Source organism: Colias eurytheme, chromosome 22 (assembly GCF_061535395.1).
Source record: "Colias eurytheme isolate Ceu_HAF_F1 chromosome 22, ilColEury1 Martin Lab GWU primary, whole genome shotgun sequence".
Lineage (NCBI taxonomy): Eukaryota > Metazoa > Arthropoda > Insecta > Lepidoptera > Pieridae > Colias > Colias eurytheme.
In genome coordinates this window covers 1,193,204-1,216,381 of record NC_143001.1, presented here as the reverse complement: position 1 = coordinate 1,216,381, position 23,178 = coordinate 1,193,204, and the positions used below count along the sequence as shown (strand labels likewise).

At 31.8% G+C, this 23,178-nt stretch overlaps 1 protein-coding gene across 1 annotated transcript in view; it reads left to right on the top strand.

Moving 5' to 3' along the window:
• The window catches only part of LOC149898527 (protein madd-4-like), a 270,605-nt gene that overhangs the window by 25,233 nt on the left and 222,194 nt on the right, over positions 1 to 23,178 (top strand). The window lies entirely within an intron of this gene.

Here is a 23,178-nt window from a genome sequence, read left to right as displayed (position 1 = left end):
AAACCAATTTCACGTAAATTATAAAATATCGCATTAATGAAAAGCAGCGTCCATTAATAAATAATAAACTGTTAATAAATTCGTAAATAGCATACGGAGTCCATTATAACATGTAATTTCGTGTCATTTGGCGCCAAAGAGATCCCTTTGAGGTTTTTACCCCAATTGTACTTTAATCGACCGCTTGTTTACTAAAGTGCGTTTAGAGCGGCCGAGCTTGTAGCGATTTTTGGTGTTTAAAACTCTTTGAAGTTTATTTCTGAATTCTGGCCCTATTCTTTGAGCATTTATAATGTATTTCTGGATATTAAGGCTCTGGCCCTGTACTTTTTGCGTACGGTAGTAGGTATAAGTATATATTTCAGGGCGTAAAATGTTTAAGTAGCTAATAAACCTCGAATATACGTAATACATTATTATTTACTAAGTTTTTCTTTGTTCATTAATTATACGGCCAAAATTTTGACTGGAAATCTAGTCGATATACATTCTCCTAATTATAAATATGCATAAAATTAATTAAAAAACTATGAACGCACTAATCCTGCGGTGGGATCTTAGACCATTAAGACATTTGAGGCTCATATTTTATTTCAATCTGTTATAATTGGTTATTATATTGTACTACGTGCTCCGCGCGGTTTCACCCCTGTGGCTCCACCCCTGTTGGTCGTAGCGTAATGATATATAGCCTATAACCTTCCTCGATAAATGGGCTATCTAACACCGAAAGAATTTTTCAAATCGGACCAGTAGTTCCCGAGATTAGCGCGTTCAAACAAACAAACAAACAAACAAACTCTTCAGCTTTATAATATTAGTATAGATAATTATAATACATTTTTATTCATGCCTTAAAAATAACACAAAAAAAATAAGAAATATAGTTTTTATAACACCACAGTTGTAAGCCAAATTAAAAGTAAAATCTAAGTAGCTTTATAAATTGGTAAAAATATCGCAATCACTTAACTAAAAACTAAAATAAACTATTTCCCGCTACAACTAGCGCGCTACAGAAAAATAACTTAGTCATCATGTAAAGGTACGGTTCGGCGTTTTTGCTAGAGTAAATATCAAAATTCACTTTCCTTTGATTGTGCCGTGGGATACGCGTCACCGTGATTTTCATGTTCATTTTCTGTTTTCAGAAGGTTTGCGTACTGATTTTTAACAATAGTTTTGTTTTACAAACGTGAAAGACGGTTGAAAATAAATGTATCACTTTTTAATGCTTCGGTTATGGAAGTGAAACTTCTTTATCGGGGTTGGAAAAAAATTTAGTGCAACATTTTTCCGTTACGCGTGACATTTTTCCGTTACGCGCCATCTTTGATTCGACGTACTTCTGTAAAGTTGCATATACCTAGTAAATTATTTTTTTGAAAAATAAGGTCATAAAGAAGCTTCACTTCTTACGTGTGTACACTAGTACACGCACACATTTTTTTTGTACTTGTGACAATTTTTCTTTGTTGGTCTATACTAAAGTTTTTCTTTTGCAATTAAAAACATTATTAATTCAAAATACGTTCACACCTTCTATAGCTGTAATTTTTTCAACCGACCACGTAGAGCCTAAAATAGATTGTCTTAAAATCATTCGACTAATTACGTAGTTCATACGAGCGAAACAAATTTAAACTCATACCTTCACCACATAAATACTTAAACAAAATAACGTAATGCCCATCTCTAATCATAATAGCATATCATTAGAAATCTATAAATAAAACTTATTCATAAGATTATTAACACATTTTACCTTATATATCAAAAGGCAAGAATTATAATTAAGATACGGTACACTCATTTTACAAAATACCCCAATAATAATAAGCCAGTCAAATCGTGATTTAAACTGCGTAACTCACGTAGGCATTTATGGAATTTTACATATTACTAGCTGTACCCCGCGGTTTTACCCACATTGCTCCGCTCCTGTTGGTCTTAGCAAGATGATATAATATAGGCTCGATAAATTGGCTATCTAACAGCGAAATAATTTTTCAAATCGGACCAGTAGTTCCTGAGATTAGTGCGTTCAAACAAACTCTTCGGCTTTATAATATTAAGTATAGATTATAATACTATATTACTACAAAGTATCATCTAAATCCGTCCAGTAGTTATTTCGTGAAAGTCTAACATACATCCTTACAAACATTCTCATTTATAACACTAATAGGATAGAATAACAAACAATCTATAATACTATATTAACGTAAAAACAAAAATATATTCATGGATACAGCAGATTCGCTCCAATGATTCTCAAGTATATCACAGGGAGTGTTTTTCCCAAACGGATAAAATACAAATTGCCTTCTCATTTCTTTTTCATGTTACAATATTGAATAACTTGTAAGGTTTGTTTAGATATTTTTATCTTAAAGTATTATATTATTAATGTACACTGGTATTTTTTATGTTTTAGAATTAACTAGCTTACCGCCCGGCTTCGTCCGCTTTGTCTAAAACCAAATAAATTATATAGGTACTCAAAACCTTCATCTCGAATCACTATTAAAAAAACCGCATCAAAATCTGTTGCGTTGTTTTAAAGATTTAAGCATGTATTAAATCTTAAATCTTTAAAACAATTTAAGAGACATAGGGACAGAGAAAGTATTATACTATGTAGTGATGGTCAGAAGGGCCTTAAAAAATCGCGTAAAATCAAGGTAATCAAATTCAATATGTAATATGTTTGCATTTTTAGTCTACCGGTATGCTAAATTTCTTCTAAATCAGTGAAGCCCTTCGTTCGAAAATGATCAACAAACATACCTTGTGTAGGTGTGAATACATAATTTCTCTTTTATTGTAATTTACACTTCTATCTTATAACATAGAGACAATTAATAACATTTATTACACGAAATTTCTTGACCATAATAACAATAAACCGGCCAAGTGCGAGTCAGACTCGCGCACGAAGGATTCCGTACTATGGGGACCCCCTTAATATTTTTTAAGGAGGTTAAGTAATATGGTCCCGTTTTACCCATTGGGTACGGAACACTAAAAATAAACATCATCAACATTCTACACCATTATCATAGTTATATCTACACATATTATGATTACAAAATTTCATTCATATAACGACTAAAAAGTTTTAATCTGTTGGATAGCTAATTAAAATCATAAACAAAAACTTTATGGTTTCAGTTCCATAAACAAATAGTTTGGACGTCGACACAGTTATATAATTAATTCTAGAAGGCTAATAGTATGGTTTTTATGAGTCGTTATTATGGCGATAATTAAATATTTTATTGTCAAATATCTACATAATATTATGAAACAAGTCCAACAATGTGTTTGTTTAAACGTGATAAATTTCAAAACTTCCTAATCGAATTTGTAACGGTTTTAACTTTAAATTGAATAAATCTCAAAAGATTCTTATATGAAAACAAAATATATAAACTGTGTATGTATTATCTGAAGCCGATATACCAAAATTAGTAAGACTTATAAAACAAGTAAAACAGTTAGCAGTTAGAGCGCCGAGCGCTAATAATTCTAAAACAAAAACAAGGGTTGTAAATATTGCTTCGTCTGTATTATTTCTTCTCCTAGGATAGGTATTATTTCTTAGAATATTATGTATTAAGGAGTCAGGATAAACATTGTTCATATTGTGAAAAAAATACGTATTATATAGAACAGTAGTTTATGTATAAAACTATGTCAATATAGGTATAAATCATCTCAAATACCATAATTTGGTGAAAAAAATAATATTCAACCATATAAATATTTGAAGAAGGGTAGATAGGTAAATGTTTTATGTATGACTAGTTTCAATCCTTGTGCGGGACGCAAAGCAATTTGCGAACTTTATTCCGCTCCTAAATATTTATTGCAATTGAAATATAAAATCAATTTAAGGAAAAACCTTTTTAAAAACAAGCTTTTATTCTTCCTCCGCCATTGGTTTAGAACAACAGCACATAATATTTTGAGTATTCTTAGCAAGCTGTTTTATTAGATTACAGGAGTGCAATAAAAATAATTTGTCCGCCATCTTGGATTTAGAATGACGTCACACGGTTAAGTAGGAATCGGCATCCAAACTGAATGAAAAAAAAAAAAAAAAAAGAGTTGTAATGTGTATACAATATTTCAGAACAATCGGTTAAGGACATATTATGCTCAAAAATTGAGTTGCAAGATTTGAGTTTTAAGAGTTTTAATTTGTACTTCTAAATTGAGTTGCTAGATTTCACCCGAACATACATACATACATTGCAAGTTAATAAAAAGCTTGTAATACTGATAAATGCGAAGGTTTGTGCTTGTTTGTAAAGCACTTTAAACAATCTTGCTTTTCAAACTTTTGGAGTGTTCCTTCTTCATATTTCTTGTATATTAATGAATTTATTGTTAAATGATAAACCGTCTTCACTTATTTCTACGTTGTTAAAATATATTAATAATAATTATTTGTTACAAGCTTTTCGCCCGCAGCTTCGTCCACGTAGTCAAAGGAAAATCCGCATAGTACCTGTTCCCGTGGGATTTTCGGGATAAAAACTATCCTATGAGTTAATCCAAGGTAACATCTCCGTGTATGCAAATTCATGAAAATGGTTCAGCAGTTTTAGCGTGAAGGAGTAACAAACACAAAAAATATATAACAGAATATACCTATGTAGTTTTATATGTCCGTTATCCAATCAAGTCAAACCTAAATAGTATTTTAATGAATTGCTTCATTAACAATGTAGACTGACACAAGCGAATAATTATTTTGATTCAGTTTCCAAAAGCTTAGCGGTTAATAATATATCGTTTCTAATTTAATTCGCATCAGTAGGATTAATCTATAGTATTACTAGCGGCCCGCCCCGGCTTCGCCCGTGGTACATATGAAAAATAGATGTTGGCCGATTCTCAGACTTACCCGATATGCACAGAAAATTTCATGAGAATCGGTCCACCCGTTTCGGAGGAGTATGCAGACTAACATTGTGACACGAGAATTTTATATATAAGATTATGACATATAGTTAATAATCTGGATTAGTAGACTCCATTTTTTCCCTGCTTAGGTAAGCAAAGCCGGGCGATTGCGAAAGTATCGATTATATCGACACTTACGATTATAAATATACTAGCGGTCCGCCCCGGCTTCGCCCGTGGTACCTACATGTTTACGTTTTTTTTTCATAAGAACCATCCTTGTACTTCAAGGAATAGATTCCGCAGCTCACGCGATGACAGAATTTTTATTAAGAAATTTTTTACACCTTGGGTTACATTATTGCATTTTTTGGTAAGGATCTCCAATTTTTTTGAAAATGCAATATAGCCTATGTTGCTCAGTGAAGATGCAGCTTTCTAATGGTGAAAGAATTTTTGAAATCGGTCCAGTAGTTTATGCGTGAAAACCATACATACATACATACAAACCTTTCCTCTTTATAATATTAAGTATAGATTATGATAAGCATCCTATAGGTAGATATATAGTTAAGGTTCACAAAAATTGCATAAAAAAAATTATATGGTGCAATCAAATCTCATTGTCAGTCAAAACCACTTTTGGCATCACTGTAGTCTGACAGATACCTAGATGATAGACTGGATACGTAGCGGCTCCTTTTTATCCCTGTTCAGGTAAGCGAAGCAGGAGTAATTGGCTAGTATTATGTTAGGTATTTGTCTGTTGTGCTGGCAAAATGTACCTTTTACAATTTCTAATACTTCACAAATATAGAGCTTAAAATGAAAATAACGAAATAGTATAGCGTGAACAAAATATAGCTTTTTACTCTTGTGGGGAAAGAGAGATCACCTTTCCCTAAAGAAAATCTATCAATGAAGAGAGAAATGCAACCTTCGCATTTCCCACTAGGACAAGGGACCCATATAGCATATCCTAATGTATTGACCTTTAATTGCTTGACTTTTACTCCGGGGATTACAGCATAGAAATAGGAATGATATGAGATACTTCTATGTTAAAAGCCAAGCAACTTCTTTCTATATTTCTTTATAAAAAAAGAGCGTGTTTGCCGAGTACACGTGTCAGAAGTGAAACTTCTTTGGCAAGATTGAAAACCAAAATCGTCGCCTTACTCCATGGCGTGACGGTATTGCCATGACACGACCTTTAAATTTTACTCTCAACGCGCCTAAAGAAGTTTCACTTCAAGAAATCTACGCACCTTCAAATTTAACAACTTCGATAATCTAATACCACGCAGCGCCACGGGTAATATATAGCCATAAATAATATTATAATATCATCCTTACCTTTGAATTAAAGATTCGTCAACCCGCGCTTTTGACATAGTTCACATTTTACTACACTTCAGGGATTGTTATGAATTCCCGCGTTATGGTTTAAATACATATAAAGTAGGTATACAATAATAGTTAAGGAAATTTCAACCCTATTTGAGCGTTAATAAGATTGTCATTTCTAGAGTTATTGATACAGAGTAGTAATTATAAAGATGTGCGTTTGTTTGATTCAAAGGGATAGCAATTAATATCGGAAGTCATCTTTATGTTAGTTTCAAACAAGCACATACGAGAGCTGAAACTAGTTAAATATGTATTGCATAGATTCATTTACCTAAAGAAATAGTACCAAGTGAATAATAATAAATACATATAAATAGTTAAAAAAACACGGTTATTGAATAAACTCGTGAAATTATTGTAATGTCTCGATCCTTGGTAAGTTTGAACGAAATCTGTCCTTTAAAAGTCAGAAATCGAGTCCAAAGAACTCGGTTACATACAAACATACAGATGAAGCAAATAATGTTCAAAATGTATGTTACACGACTGATAAAATTGTGACATGAAAACGGACATACTTCCTAATTGACTACAGGCCCATGTTGAAAAATTTATGGGTCATTTGAACCACCAGATGACCTATCTAGAACGATAGAGCATAAAATATTAAGATTCAGTACTATGCCGTCGCGTTGACCGCCTCCTTGGTTCGATTCCCGGTGGAGACGAAGAAAAAAAAATGTCTCAGACTGGCAGGACACAGAAGGCTGATCACCTACTTGTCCCTAAAGAAAATCGATCAGTGAAACAGATGTATGAATAATGCATCTGCCCCTTACCCCACTACGGGGACACGGGACTTCACTACTGCTATGCCGTCACTAGTAAGCATGATTTTTGTACAGCGCGGCGTTGCGGAATAATGGATTAAAAGCAGTATAGAAATAGTATGACACAGATGCCGTAATTTTTTCAACATGAGCCTGTCTATAACTTATTAGTATAGCTTTCAGTGTAGTTGTAAAACAAAATACGCTCAAACAAGTTAATGTTAAAAGCTAAACTCGTACCATTATAGTTTAAGGGGCAGTTTTAATTGAAGTGATTTTGACCTTGCCCGAGCCACAGATAATATCTGTGGTATTTGGTACGTACCACTTAAGTGCAAAATGGTGATTTTTGGGTATGAGCGTTTGAAAGTTTTCACGGTTGCTACCCTGTTGCTACAGATCGGAATAAACACTTGAGTAAAACAAATTTATGATATTTAAATGTCTATTATGTTCAAGTTTTGAACACTTACAAAAAAAATAAAAAAAATGTTCTAGTTCAAGAGTAATTGTTACTTAACATGTTTGTACCAAAAGAAAAAATGTGAAAATGACTTGAAAATGTCTAAAACGTGTGTACTTAAGTGGATTAGAGCATATTTATTTGTACTCTTAATTAGTATTTATTCCTATTTTTACCTTAATGGAAAGGATTTTTCTTTTTTTTTTTCGACGGAGACATAATAACAGACATTAAAAAACAAATATTATGGGGAAACGTCTTCCATACAAATAGATTTAACCATATATAAAAACAAAAACGAATAGGAGTGTGATTTGCCACAAATAAGTACTCATAAAAAAGCCAGGAAATATTGTGATTTTCGTGCAATATGCAATTCTCTGATACTCTCTCTACAAAGTAAAATCCTAAAAGTAGTGTGTGTGTGTGTGTGTGTGTGTGGTTCAGAAGTCACGGTAGTTCGCTTGCCTGCCGTGCTAGATGCTGCGGGATCGATCCCATCAACCGACATGTACCAATGTGTCTTGTTCGGATGCATAAGTAGATTCTCTAATAACCCAGAGATACATCTTCTATAACAAGAAAACATCATCATTTCTAATAACAGGAAAACATCGTGATGGCAACCGGGATTTTGGTCTGAAATCACCAACCAGCAGTGAGCAAGCGTGGTGATTACTGCTCATGTCTTCTCCTTGTGAGAAGATGTCATTACCCTGCAAATAGTTACGAGCTGGATCTCAAATAAAATTTGTTTGTAAAACGTACCACTACAACATTCATTCAAAGTCGTCATCACTGTCACTGAAAGTCATAAGATTGTTTCTAGTCGGACCATGAGACAATGATTTGAAATAATCATCATAAATTGGATCACTTATTGGCTAGATCTAAGATATCTTTGAATTTCAGAGCATCGATATTGATAGGCTCATTAGAGGCCAATGGCAAAGCCACTTCGGAGAATTCTATCTTTTCTCAGTTCTCTTAAACCAGAAATACAGAAACTCTTCATTTTCACTCAAAGAGTATTTAAAATCTACGTCATTAGACTTTTCATACATCAACCAGAAAATACAGTTCTAACCAAATGTAGTTTTGTCTGTTGCAGTATTTCTTTTGATAAAATGAGTAGGTAGACAATAGTTTCGAAAATGGAAAGAAGTCAGATTCATTCATTAATTTTACATCATGGCGATTGCTGGTCATTTTCATATCTCGGGGAACGGAGATGGTGCTGTTTCTTTTTTGAATGCATCTTTCAATATCTGCTTAACAGGCAAGATATTATACCGTTTTTGACCTGGAAAACACTGAATATAAAATAAGCTACTCTACTCCTTCTGCCAAACGGTTAATAAAATGCCATAAGCATGATGCGATTTCATCCGCACCTCTTTGAGCTATTCCTTCATACATAACATAATGGAATGTTCGTTTAGTAGTAACTTTGCGGATTTTTAAATTAAAAGTCCAAAGTTTCTTTTATAAAAGATGCAGTTAAATTTGGAATCTGTAAACAAACAGCTTTTATCTTTTAGTTTCATAGTGAAATGTTGCCTTATGCTCCGATTTTTCTAAATCTATTCTAATCTGACATGAAAGAATGAATTTGAAGAGACAAAGAATCAAACCTTGTGCATGTAGGTATCGTTATTTGGCTTTTTAAACGTTTACCAATCTTTAAATCGATTTAAAGATTGGTAAACGTTTCTGAACACACTAAGTCTATGAGATCTTGCATCACATGCATGTTTCTTTATAGATAATAGGCTTGAGACCTAATGTCTGAAGATTTAAATTATGTGCCAAATAACGTTATATTTAAGTAAGGGAGAACCCGGAAAAGACCTGTTAAGTTCACAAATAATTTTATTTGATTTGGTACAATTAAGTTAAGTGATAATAATAATTATTCAAGTTTGGTCTAATTATGTTAAGTGCTCTTACGTTGTAAATGGCCGTTCGTTGATTGAGTATTCGTTTTACAAGTCTATGTTAAGTTATATTAATATATTTGTATCAAATAAAAATATTTTTTTTTGTACTTAAGGGGTTTTGATACAACCTATTTAAGGTATTTCTACTATCAATAGGCTTATGTGACATAGACCAAACGAAAGAGGACGTTTTTATCAGTATAGATGGCCAAAAAACAAAAAATGGCCATTTTTGCACTTACGAGGTACATACCAAACACCACAGATATAATAGCTGACATGTTAGTGAAATGTTTTAGTGTTTTAAATTGCGGAAATGTGTAGGTTTTTTTAGAAGTTACTTTTAAAGAGCTTTATGAGAATTGAATAAATTATACTGTCTATAATATCAATCTTTTTCAAAAAATCATCACCCATCCATAACAATATAGAATTGTTATGAATGTTGTTTTTATAAAAGGAAAAGGCTAATGACTGTTTTTATATTTTTGTTAAAAAAATCAGAAAGACTCTGGTCATGTTAGACATTGGTTTTAATGTACATAAATATATTATGTTTTGTACATTATATAATATAAAATACTTGACTAATAAGTCACTGTAAGAAGAATAATAGAGTATAGAAAAAGTTAGAGCAGGCAATTGAAATTTGTTGTTTTTTAGAACACATAAAAAACAATTTCCAGAATACAGCCAACAATTTTCTACGGCATATTTTCTATTATGAGCTCGCATCCCCGTCTGAATCTTAATCTCAATGAACTTTACCCCTATGATGTCTCTAGTATCTCGTTAAAAACATTTTTTATATTTTCCATACATTGTTGCTGAAAAGAAGCTGCGTGGCATGATGTAATCCAACCCCTTGAAACGAGTGCACTCTATAGATTTAATTACAATGTTGCAAACGTGCAAGTTAGCTTTAAATATATTACATGTTTTGTTAATAAAATGTGATTGTTTTTAGAATTTAGCTATAGGTATTTTTTAAATTTTAGAGAAATGACAATAATAACTATAAAATGGAAGTTAAATAGTGGAAGAGTAAGAAGTAAGTCTTACAATATCGCTGAGAGAGATTGATACAATACATAAAATTTCAGAAAGTGTAGGAAAATACGAGAAACTTTAGTAAATAAATAAATAAATAAATCTCTTTATTTGCATAATGTGTGTACAAAGATAACAAATTACATTATAGGTCGAATCAACACATTAGCCATGAATGGCGTGCAAATTATATTATCAGCTCCGCAACATTAATTTATATAAAAAGTACATTATTTCATTGTCTTACATAAAAGGTACATATTATATATTATATTCATTAGTCAAGATAAAAAATTCAATGTCACAAATTTAAATAATCCGATACATTATAAAAATTGTTATTGTTTAGCCACTCATACAGTTTTGTCTTAAAAGGACCGATATTTAACATTTTTATAGATTCCGGAAGTTTATTAAATATACGAATACACATAGCATGACAATTTTTGGTATATAAAGTGGTCCTGGGTGTTTTATTATAGACAAGTCGATTTGGATGACGGTGGTCGTGGCTGTATATGTCTTGGGCCGTGCTAAAAAGATACTTATGTCTTTTTACAAAAATACAAATTTCGTAAATATATAAGCACGGCAAAGTTAACAACTTGAGTTTAATAAATAGCGGTTTACACGATTCGTACGGACCTACGCCACAAATCGCGCGTATACATTTTTTTTGGGAGATGAACGCTTTTCTGATGTTTACGCCATTACCCCAGATTATAAGACCGTATCTCAAGATAGATATTACATGAGCGTGATAAGTCGATAGAGTGGTTCTTAAATCCGTAATTTTTCGTAGGCGCCTCAGGGCATATACAAATTTATTCACTTTACTACAGACCTTATTAATGTGTGATGACCATTTAAGTTCATTGTCTAAAACAATACCTAAAAATGAAGTTTCACTTTTTTCTTCCATTATTACATCATCATATTCTATTTTTAAATTATTGCGCAGAGGATTTGAAAATGTCATGTAGTTAGATTTAGTAAGATTGATTTTAAGATTATTTGTGCTAAGCCATTTTATCATTTTGTCCAAATTATTTATAATGTCGTTGTTAAAATTCATAATGTCAAAGATTTTTATGTCAGATTCAAAAATTATCGATATGTCATCCGCGTATAGAATTATTTTACGATTTGTTATGTCTATAATGTCATTAATATAAAACAAAAATAAAATAGGCCCCAGGACACTTCCTTGAGGTACACCACACTGGTTAGATATATATTCTGATTGGTATGTTTCTTTCTCATTAGTATTATTAGTCCGAGTAATAATAACACTTTGTTTTCTATTTTTTAGATATGATCGGAACCAATCTAACACAATCCCACGAATCCCATATGCCTCTAATTTTTTTAATAGTAATTCATGAGACACTCTATCGAACGCTTTTGACATGTCAAAGTATAATACAGTAGTCAATATTTTTGCGTCGATGTTTTGAAGAATTGAATTTGTTAAGGAATAAATTGCATCATTGGTAGATTTGTTTTTTTGAAAGGCGAATTGTTCATCTTTAATTATATGGAACTTATCACTGAACTCACTCAAACGCAAAGACATACATTTCTCAAAAATTTTGGATATGATAGGTATAAGAGTAATGGGTCTATAGTTTTCTATGTTATTTTTATCTCCTTTCTTAAACAAGGGGGTAATAATAGATATTTTTAGTTCTTCAGGAAAAGAACCACAAGAAAAGGACAAATTAATTAAATGTGTCAGTACGGGTACCAATTCTGCTTGACATTGTTTAATAACTTTGGTACACACCTCGTCATATCCCTCTGCGGTGGTATTATTTAATGACATAATTTGTGTATAAACTTCCGTTTCAGACATAGGTCTCAGGTACATAGAAGAGGGGTTATTAGTAATACTGATTTGATTATGAAAGTTTTGATTTGGATTAACGCTACCAATATTATTGAAGTATTCATTGAAAGAATTAGCTATTTGAGATGGGTCTGTGATTGTTTGAGTGTTTAGTGTAAGTGAATCAATTTCGGTATATCTGTTCTGAGAGTTTAGCTCGCGTTTTATTATTTGCCAAGTTGATTTACACTTATTTTTACTTTTATTCAAATAATTAATATTACAATTTTTTTGTGCCTTATGTATACAACTACGCAAAATTTTCGAGTATTTTAAATAAATAGATTTATTTTGATGCGATTTTATTTGGTAATAACGATACCTTAAATTTCGTTTAGTATTGCAACTAACTTTTAATCCCTTTGTTATCCATTTATTGCTGCTATTTCTTAATTTAATTTTGATCAACGGAAAACATAATTTATAGAAGAGGCAAAATGTGTCATAGAAGTTTTTGAATGCCACTTCAAAATTCCCACGTTCCTGAAATATATCAAAAAATGTTAAATCTTGGAGATAACTTTTAAATTTAATAATGTTCTCTTCACTGTAATCTCTTTTGTAAATTATTACAGCATTTTTATTAGGTTTGGGTTTAATATCAGATATTTTGAATGTTATAAGTTGTGCTGTGTCATGGTCTGAGAGGTGTAAACGTAATAATTCCGCTCTGACTCTATCTATATTGCTTAATATTTGATCCAAACATGATTGACCACGAGTTGGACCGTCGATGTGAAATTTAAGATTATACGTTTTGGCTAAGTCTTTAAACTCATCCGAATGTTTATTTTGTTTGAGTAGATCAATATTGAAGTCACCTGTAATAATAATTTTTTTCTTATAATATTTTTCACATAATTTATGTAATAGTAAATTTAATTGGTCAAGGAAAAAGTTCACTTCTGAGTCAGGAGTCCGGTAAATGCAAACAACGATAATGTCGTATCCAACAACTTCTACTCCGCAGCATTCAAACTTTTTTTCATATGCGTAGTTGGTGAGATCTATGTTTTTAAACAACAAATCATTTTTAAGAAGTATACAGACTCCGCCCCTTGGTTTTAATCTACTGAAACTCGATGTCAAATAGTAGTTTCTTAAATTAAGATAATGTTCCTGACCTCTAATTAAAAAAGTTTCTGACAAACATATTACATTGGGTATTATTTGCGATTCGAATAATTCTTCCAACGTTATTTCAAAAATTTCTATTTTGCTTAATATGCTTGCTATGTTTTGATGAAATACGGAAAATGAATTTAGTTTTGTTTTCTTGTTAGGGACGAAAACAATTTAAGGTCAGTCTGGTTTGCGTTTGTGGCAGAAGTCGGTCTACATTATGGGCGTTGTTAGTGTTACTCAAATTATTATTATTCGCGGGTAAATGATTGATTACATGGGAATTTTGTATGTTGTTAACTTTACCGCACCTGTTTATAAGGTTTTTTAATTCTTTACAATCTAAGAATGTGCGTTCATAATTAATATAATTTATACAGTGAAGCAATTTATCACAAATAGTATGATTACCGTTAATACATTTTATAAAAGTACAATTTTTAAAGCGAGAACACAAGTGGTTACTCCTATGGGAGAGTAATCTATTGGATTTTCCATTCTATAAACCAAAGTGGCTATTTTTTGTTATCCACGCAAAATTTTCACAGCTGGAACATTAAAATGAAGATCCTCATAGGATATCAAGATCATACCTCTTCTTCAGAAAACCTTTTCGCTTCTATCTCAACAAAATCACGTTCCGCTCAACAATACGTTTATTTATCAGCAGAACCGTACACCAAAATGAACCTTATCCACAGGCCATAAGTGGCAAATTCAAATCATGCAATGGACGGTATGCTTAGCTCACTAAATGATGCTTAAACTGTACTCGAGTTGAAAAACGTAGGCATGCAATAAAATTGTGAGAAGTGAAAATCAATAGGCCGAGCGCACCTTTCAAGACTCTTTAGATATCCTTAATTTTCTTAATAAAATCCCGACTTAAATTTATTCTATCACGTAGGGTATTTGTGCCTCTATGACAATTGAATATGGTTCTATTTTGATTACCTTTTATTCACTTAGGACGTTTTGGAACGCGTGAGTCCTTTATTTTATAAGGGTTGATACGCTACGTGTTTGATGGCGATAGAAAAAGCTTGTCGATAAATTGATTGTAGGAACAAAGCATTGATATGTGATAGAGAAATGTAGTTTTTATTTCACTGGATTAGGGTTGTGATTGATGTTATAATATCGACATGATGTATAGTGATGTGCTGACTACGGAATTTTACGGTTATATTCAACCTTTTTGATATGGTAATTCAGGATTTAGGACAGTTTTTTATGGACTTTTTGAATTTGATTATGAGAATGTACAGTAACAGAACGACGTTTACTTATAGTTAGTTTAATTAATAAAAACAAGAAACGCTATGAAAATAAAACTTCAATTGTTTAAATAGGGCAAGGAAATTGTTCTAGAAAATACTAGAATTCCAAATGGAAAACGCTGCGTGTGTGAAGATTGTTATTGCTATAATATCTTAGAAACAAAGCCACAGGCATCCAATGGTCGGCATTTGACCTACATACGATCATCTTCGATTACCGGTTATTGGAAAAGTTTTCTTCATAAATTCAGATTTTGTGAGCTCGTCACTCTAGTTTCTGGAGTAAGTTAGTGGTTTTTACTTTTTCTAGTACCTACCTACGGCTAGAAGTTGTTTTTGTTGACTTGGAAATAAGATTGGCTAAATTGTAACTCTCTGGAATAAAACAAACTAAAAAAAACCAATTGTGTTATGTATAAATGTCCAATTAATAGCTTTTATTTCTGTTATGCTCATAATTTTACAGAATTTTCTATATTTAATACTTGTGATTGCGAAATAATGTTTAGTTGTGAGCTGAAAAATTTTGCAAACCTATCTAAATAGTAAAATTACTCGCAAAATATATTATCTAAATCCTACATACATATTCTTCTTTATACCTACATAGTTACATATAAATAAATAAAATAAATATTTCAGTACAATTTTCACGCACGGCACAATCTGATCCCATACTAAGCTTTCGCTTGTGTTATGGAAACCAGATGGCTGATAAACATACATATATATAATTTTTAAATAAATACTTATATAGATAATTTACACCCAGACACAGAGCAAACATCTATGTTCATCACACAAATATTTGCAACGGGTGGGAATCGAACCCACGACCTCTGGCTTGGAAGGCAGGGCCACTGGCCACTGGCCAACCAAGCCAACCGGTCAGTCATATCATATTCTTCATATCTTTTGTAATAAATGTATAAATATAATAATGTATAGCCCAATCTCTATTACTTACCTACAAAAACAAGTTTCAAAATTGTTATCACACTGTACGACTGTACGTATTGGTTTTTCATTCCAGTTATTTGCATGATTGACTAACAGCATATTTCATACAGCGTTTGAAATATTATAGCATTTGAAAAATGTTAATATCCAAGAAATATTTTAATTTACGAGTGTGTATTTTACAATTAGCCATACATTATTATTTTTTCTTTTCATGCAAAGTTGCATGCTAAAACTCAATGGTATTGTTGCATTACCATATAGTATGGAAACTTAAATTATATACGATTTAAGATTTTTCTGTATGATTTATGAAATGTTATTAAAGAGGAAATAATTATTAAGTCGGTTATTATTTGGTAGGGTTAAATGTTTGGTTAGGGAGAGATGGTGAAATTCTATTGGAATTGTAATGTATTAAATATGGTACTTACATTCTGGTAGTATAATATTATTATCATAATCATTTTGTGTGTCTGTAATTTTTATATTATACTAGCGGTCCGCCCCGGCTTCGCCCGTGGTACATAGTATTTACGTTTTCTCTACATAAAAACCATCCTCGTACTTCAAGGAATATAATAAAAAAAGAATTATCGAAATCGGTTCAGCCGTTCTCGAGTTATGCGCTTACCAACACATTTTGCGATTCATTTTTATATATAAGAAGACTAGCGGTCCGCCCCGGCTTCGCCCGTGGTACATGTTTACGTTTTCTCTACATAAGAACCATCCTCGTACTTGAAGGAATATAATAAAAAAAGAATTATCGAAATCGGTTCAGCCGTTCTTGAGTTATGCGCTTACCAACACATTTTGCGATTCATTTTTATATATAAGAAGAAGATGAATTCACAGTAAGTAACTAATTGTATCTACTTTAGTATTTTCTAGTGTTAGATTTTACGCGAGTATCATAATTTATACATGTAATCTAAATGTATCTACTTTTCTAAAATATGTAGAGCTTGAGAAGTTTGAAATCGAACGAAACGGTCAGTATTCTAATTTAGGTTAGAATGGTATTTGTATGTTTGATATCATATTACAAAGAGGAAAGGTTTATAATTATGTATGTATTGTATGGTTTTCACGCATAAACTACTGGACCGATTTCAAAAATTCTTCCACTATTAGAAAGCCGCATCTTCACTGAGCTATATTGCATTTTCAAAAAAAAAAAATAGAGATCCTTACCAAAACTGCAATAATGTAACCCAAGGTGTAAAAAATTCCTTAATAAGAATTCTGTCATCGCGTGCGCTGCGGAATCTATTCCTTGAAGTACGAGGATGGTTCTTATGAAAAAAACGTAAACAGGTAGGTACCACGTGCGAAGCCGGGGCGGACCACTAGTGTTTGATATTTTCGAAATTTTCCAATGTGAAACTAGTAATCTCCATATTTTATATTTTAATCTCCATATTTTATATTTGAAACTAGCGGTCCGCCCCGGCTTCGCCCGTGGTACATATTTACGTTTTCTCTACATAAAAACCATCCTCGTACTTCAAGGAATATAATAAAAAAAGATTTATCGAAATCGGTTCAGCCGTTCTCGAGTTATGCGCTTACCAACACATTTTGCGATTCATTTTTATATATAAGAAGATAACAACCAAATTTACCTATTTATGTTGCCTATTGTAAACCTTTAGTATTGTAACCCTTTTCATTAAATACACCAATATTATTAGTTTTGCTCTTTTCACTCAAAAAATAACCGCCATGAAGCGTTTATTTTATCCCGAAATACAAATAAAGGCCATTCTTCAAAGCGTGTTGATCATCGCTCGTAGGCTGATGTGAAAATAATGTGGGGCCATGGCGATAGCGAGAAAATAAGCTTATATATTTATGTTATAATGTAGCAAGTTGAATAAATTTTTACCCATTAGTTTCCCATTTTTATTTGTAAAGTAAAATTACTAAAATTGAGACGTGAAATCGAACAAACATATATATATATATATATTAGGGTGGAGTGAAAAATATTTTTTTTCATTTTCGTTTGGGCATACCTGTAAAAAGATGTCATTATTGCTCATAAATACACATGCAAAATTATACTTTGCAGATGATACATTTAGAGGTGCCGCCAACATCATGAACTTTCAGAAATTCAAAAAATTTAGTCGAAAATCATTAAAGTTTAATTTTGACAAATTAACGCTAAATCAGATTCTGTGTTATCTCGTTGGTTGCCAACGGGAAGACACAGAATACATAATATTTCAATATATAAAAAAGTGGCTATCGCTGGCTACCAGTGGCTCTGGTCGGTGGCCCGTTTGCGCCGAATCTTACTGTAGGAAACGTTGATTTTGAACATTGCCGTTAAGGAAATAACACTAATGTTAGTAATATTTCTTAATTATATTTTACACGTAAATACAATTAAGATCATAATTTAATATTTTTGATGTGAGTTCTATCTATAATTTCGCTTTGTTACAGTAAAGTGTTGGAAGTCAAAATACGACAAACGACATGTTGTCCTGTATTTTTTTTGCCAGAGAAGTACCCAGTGTCTCAATTACCGACTTATACTGATGCTAAGAAACTATTACTTATTTATAAGATATGAATTTAAACCTGATAAAATAACAAAATTCATGATTTATCCGAAAGATAAGCTACGGAAATGTTTGATGTGTGGCGAAAAGCATCGCTTCCCACTATTAGCTTTAATAGAGTAACTACAACTTATTCGACACACCATATTCAATGAATATAGACGCTTATTAAAACCTTATCAAGACCGACAAACTAACAAAAAAGAACAAGAAAAGATAACTGAAGTATTTTGTAACTCAGTACCAAAGGTAATTTGATATTTGAAGTTGCAAATGCATTTTTTTTTAATTCTCTTACAGTACTTGCTCAAAAGATTATACCAACTTAACTATGTGGCAAGAATGTAAGAAAACTGAGCCTCTGACTTCTAATTTATCTGAAGAAACCTTAAAAGACATCGTGAAAAGCGGTTTGACTACGTTTCAGAATATCAAAGATTTTCTATGCCTTGCCCAGGCCGTAAAGCATGTTATCAAATTGGTGACATAAGCTTCAAGTGCAGTTTGCCGAGAAAGTAAACAAAATGATTTTATAATGGCAAGAGCATCAGTATCACGACTGCTAATGCCTAATTTTGAAAAAAAAAAACAGTGTTATCTATACTAATATTATAATCTATACTAATATTATAAAGCTGAAGATATTGTTTGTTTGAACGCGCTAATCTCAAGAACTACTGGTCCGATTTAAAAAGTTCTTTCGGTGTTAGATAGCCCATTTATCGAGGAAGGCTATAGGCTGTATATCATTACGCTTAGATTAACAGGAGCGGAGCCACGCGGGTGAAACCGCGAGGCAACCGCAAGCGCAGCTAGTACTAAATAATTACTTATTTCTGATATTTTCATTCTTCTATAATATCATTTTCATTATTGAAATACGTTAAAACAATTAATCAGGCTATTATTTAGTGTATCACAAAGAAGTTTGTTATATAATAGACTTGAAGGCCATAAAAATAGTGTGATTAAAAAATAAATCAAAGTTTGCGAAAAAATCATATTTTTCTAATTTTCAATTGGGTTGGGGCACCTCAAAACATCAAGACAGGTAAACAATATTTTGTATGCTGAATTCACTCATTAAAAGGCACCTTTCTGTCGCTATGCCTTTTGAAAAAAACAAAAAAAAAAATCTTTCATACATTAGGGTAAAAGTGGGATAGATGCCGCACTAGGATAGATGCCCCATTTTCAAAAAACCTCACTTCCCAGAGTCCTGACTACGAATTAATGATTTAAATAGGAGCTCCACTCACCCCGCACCTCGGGTACGCATGAGCTGTTGTTTGGTGAAGACGTGTTTCGCTAGTGCGTGTTATAATATCGGCGGCGAACTTCACGAACACGTTAAAATTTAAAAAGGTTGATATTTGCCTTTGCATAACTTTATAAGTATTAATAAATTTCACTATATTTCTTATTATGTCTATACAATGGTTCATTAAGTACAAATCTAAGTGAAAATAGTGGCTCTTTTGATTTTATTTACTAAAAAAAAAATACTGGGGCAGCTATCCTTATCAAAAAGTATAGTTGCCCCTTTTTTTTCGAGGGATAGATGCCCTTAGGATCCTCTAAGGGCATCTATCCCTCAATACATATGTACATGTTATTGTCGATAATCACAGGTACTGTTTATATTTTTACCTGATTGCGTCAGAGGTTTTTTCTATGTTAACCGATCTTACTCGTTTAATTTGCTTTTTCTTGTTATGTATACTTACTTATTAATGATCTGCCCTTATACTGATTGTAGGAGAACCACGCCACGAAAATACAAAATAAAAGAAGGAGTGCGAGCGCCAGTATATTCTTGGACAATAGAACAACTATGTTAACATGACATTTGCTGGTTTATCATATAAATGTTATTAGATTTCGCGTTTATAGAGTATGTAAGGCGTCTATCCCACTCTGCAGGCATCTATCCTCCTTAGTATTTTCATGGTGGGGCAACTATCCAACTAGGTAGGCATCTATCCTCAAAACAGGTGTTCTACAAAAATATTTACTACACATTATCTATAAATGATAGGACAAAAAATATATATAGTAATTCAAAACAGATAATTAACCTAGCTATATTCATACAAAGTGTTCGTATAAGATTCATGTTTTTAAAATTATGAGGCTATTTCAAAAAGTGGGGCATCTATCCCACTTTTACCCTATCACTCCACCCTAATATATATATATATATACTTTCGCATTTGTAATATGTAGATATAACTATGTCACCGCGCGTGGCTTCGCTCGCTTTGGAGAAAATTTCACAAATTATATACTAAAACCTTCCTCAAGTATCTATTGATAAAAACCTCATCAAAATCTGTTGGTTAGTCTTAAATATTTAAGCATAAATAAGGACGAACAGACAGCGACAGGGTCTTCTTTAGGCGCGTTAAGAATTTAATTTCAAGGTCGCGTAATAGCAATACCGTCACGTCATGGAGTAAGGCGACGATTCAAAGAAGTTTCACTTCTGACACGTGTGCTCCTCGCACACGCTCTTTTTATACTATGTAGGTAGTATTTAGCAGTCTAGTTTTCACAAATGTAAAAAATAAACATAAAACACAATATAAAGACAAAAATATATCGCTGTCACTGATGACGTAACATACGCTCCACATCAACGGACATTTATTGCAAAAGTTTCGCGAGTTGAAAATACGCCAACTTTCCTTTTGCGATACAAAAATTTCCATGTACGAATTGAAAAAATTGTTTCCCCTTCACATTGTTATTTAGCTTGATGTTTATTGGATTTCTGTAATGAGTATTTACTGCATACATTGTTTGCCTGGAAGAGATTGCTACTAAGCAATAAGGCCGCCTTTCGTACATAATACATATGTGCCTGTGTGTAATTATTGTATTAAATTATTTTCTAAGTTTGTATGTAAGGTTATGTTTTTACAATAAAACATAAATAAATATAGTTATCAGATCGTATATTTTTATCTACCAGATATATATAGTATATTTATATCTACCAGAAAAATAACATAAACTTAACTTTTCAAAAAAATGGTGATACAGTTCCAAATCAAATTTTGCTTAGCCACTAGGAAAGGAATTTGATAGACCTATTGTTCTTGATTATGATTAAATACAAAGAAACCATGAAACTTAGATATTTTCCACTATAACAAGTAAACAATAAATCGGTTGACGAGATAAATGCCTTAAATATTAGAAAATATTTCTGTGGAAAAGCTCAATTGCTACTGAAGCTTTTGTAACAATTTTTTGAAAAGAATGTAATCTGTATCGCTAACAAATTTGTAATTAAACACTTTAATTTATATGCATAATAGATGTAATTGAAATAACCTATAAATATAATAGAGATAAAAAGATATAGTTTCAAGTTAATTTATACGATGAACGTGCTTACTATTCGCAGAATTAGGTTATATCAATATATTTTATACTAGAGGTCCGCCCCGGCTTCGCCCGTGGTACATGTTTCGCAATAAAAGGTAGCCTATGTCCTTTCACGGGTATCAAAATATCTCCCTACCAAATTTCATGCAAATTGGTTCAGTAGTTTAGGCGTGATTGAGTAACAGACAGACAGAGTTACTTTCGCATTTATAATATTAGTATGGATGTTTAACTTCAACACTACTCCACTTGTAGCTAGACTTCATTCATTAGTTAAAAATAATAAATTTAAGAAACAGAAATTATGTTTTCTGTACAGCTCTACACTCAGTCACCTGTTTTCAGTTATTACATCGTGTCTCCCGGAGGAATCTAATAGATTATGGGCCGATTTTTCAATGCTTGGATAAAACTTATTTGTCGAATAATGTATAAAACTACCATTTTAAAAACGTATTCTAATTGTCCGTATTTGACAGTTTACGTGACATTTTAATATTATCGTGTAATACTTTATTGGACGGATAAGTTTTATCCAAGCATTGAAAAATCGGTCCTAAATATTATAAAGTTGTGTTATACAATTATAATATTCGATGTGTTTATTAATAGGCCTCTAGAGTTTAATTTTAATCGATCTTCATCATCAGCTCGATACCGTATTATTGTATTAGCAAAATATGATGAAATGAATGAAATGAAAATTCTTTATTGCTTATAAATAAATACAAATGCAAAAACACACAACACATAATATAAAGCAAGCAAAAGGCGGCCTTATCGCTAGGCAGCGATCTCTGCCAGGCAACCCTTAAAATATAGGAAAAACACAAAAGCAAAAAGTGGGTGAGCAAAAACAAGGCAATGCGAAAAAGGAAAACTAAATAAAATATTCTATTAAGACACATAATACGTCATATTTAAATACACTATCTAAACATATATAAATAAAAAATAAAATATATATATAAATATAAACAATATATATATAATATATATTATAAATATATACATATATAATAAAAAATACATAAAAAATAAATAAATATCATGTACATCAAATAAAATAATTACATAGTTTAATATATTTATAATATAGGTATACTGTATATGTCATAATTATACGTACATATAGAATAGGTATAAATATAAGCTGGACACATCTAGTTTAAGTAATTTAAGTAACAAAATTATATAACTAACGAGACAGCTAAATTAGAACTAAGAAAGAGACATGAAATGATGTTTTACTAAAATTTTAAAAGAATTTAAGTTTTGGGCTCGTCTGACATTTATGGGAAGAGAATTCCACAATTGAACTGCACGAACAGCAAATGAGTTGTGGAAGAACTTAGTATTATGGGCCGGCATAAAAAGCAAGAGATTAGTGGAGGAGCGCAATGAGTTTACAT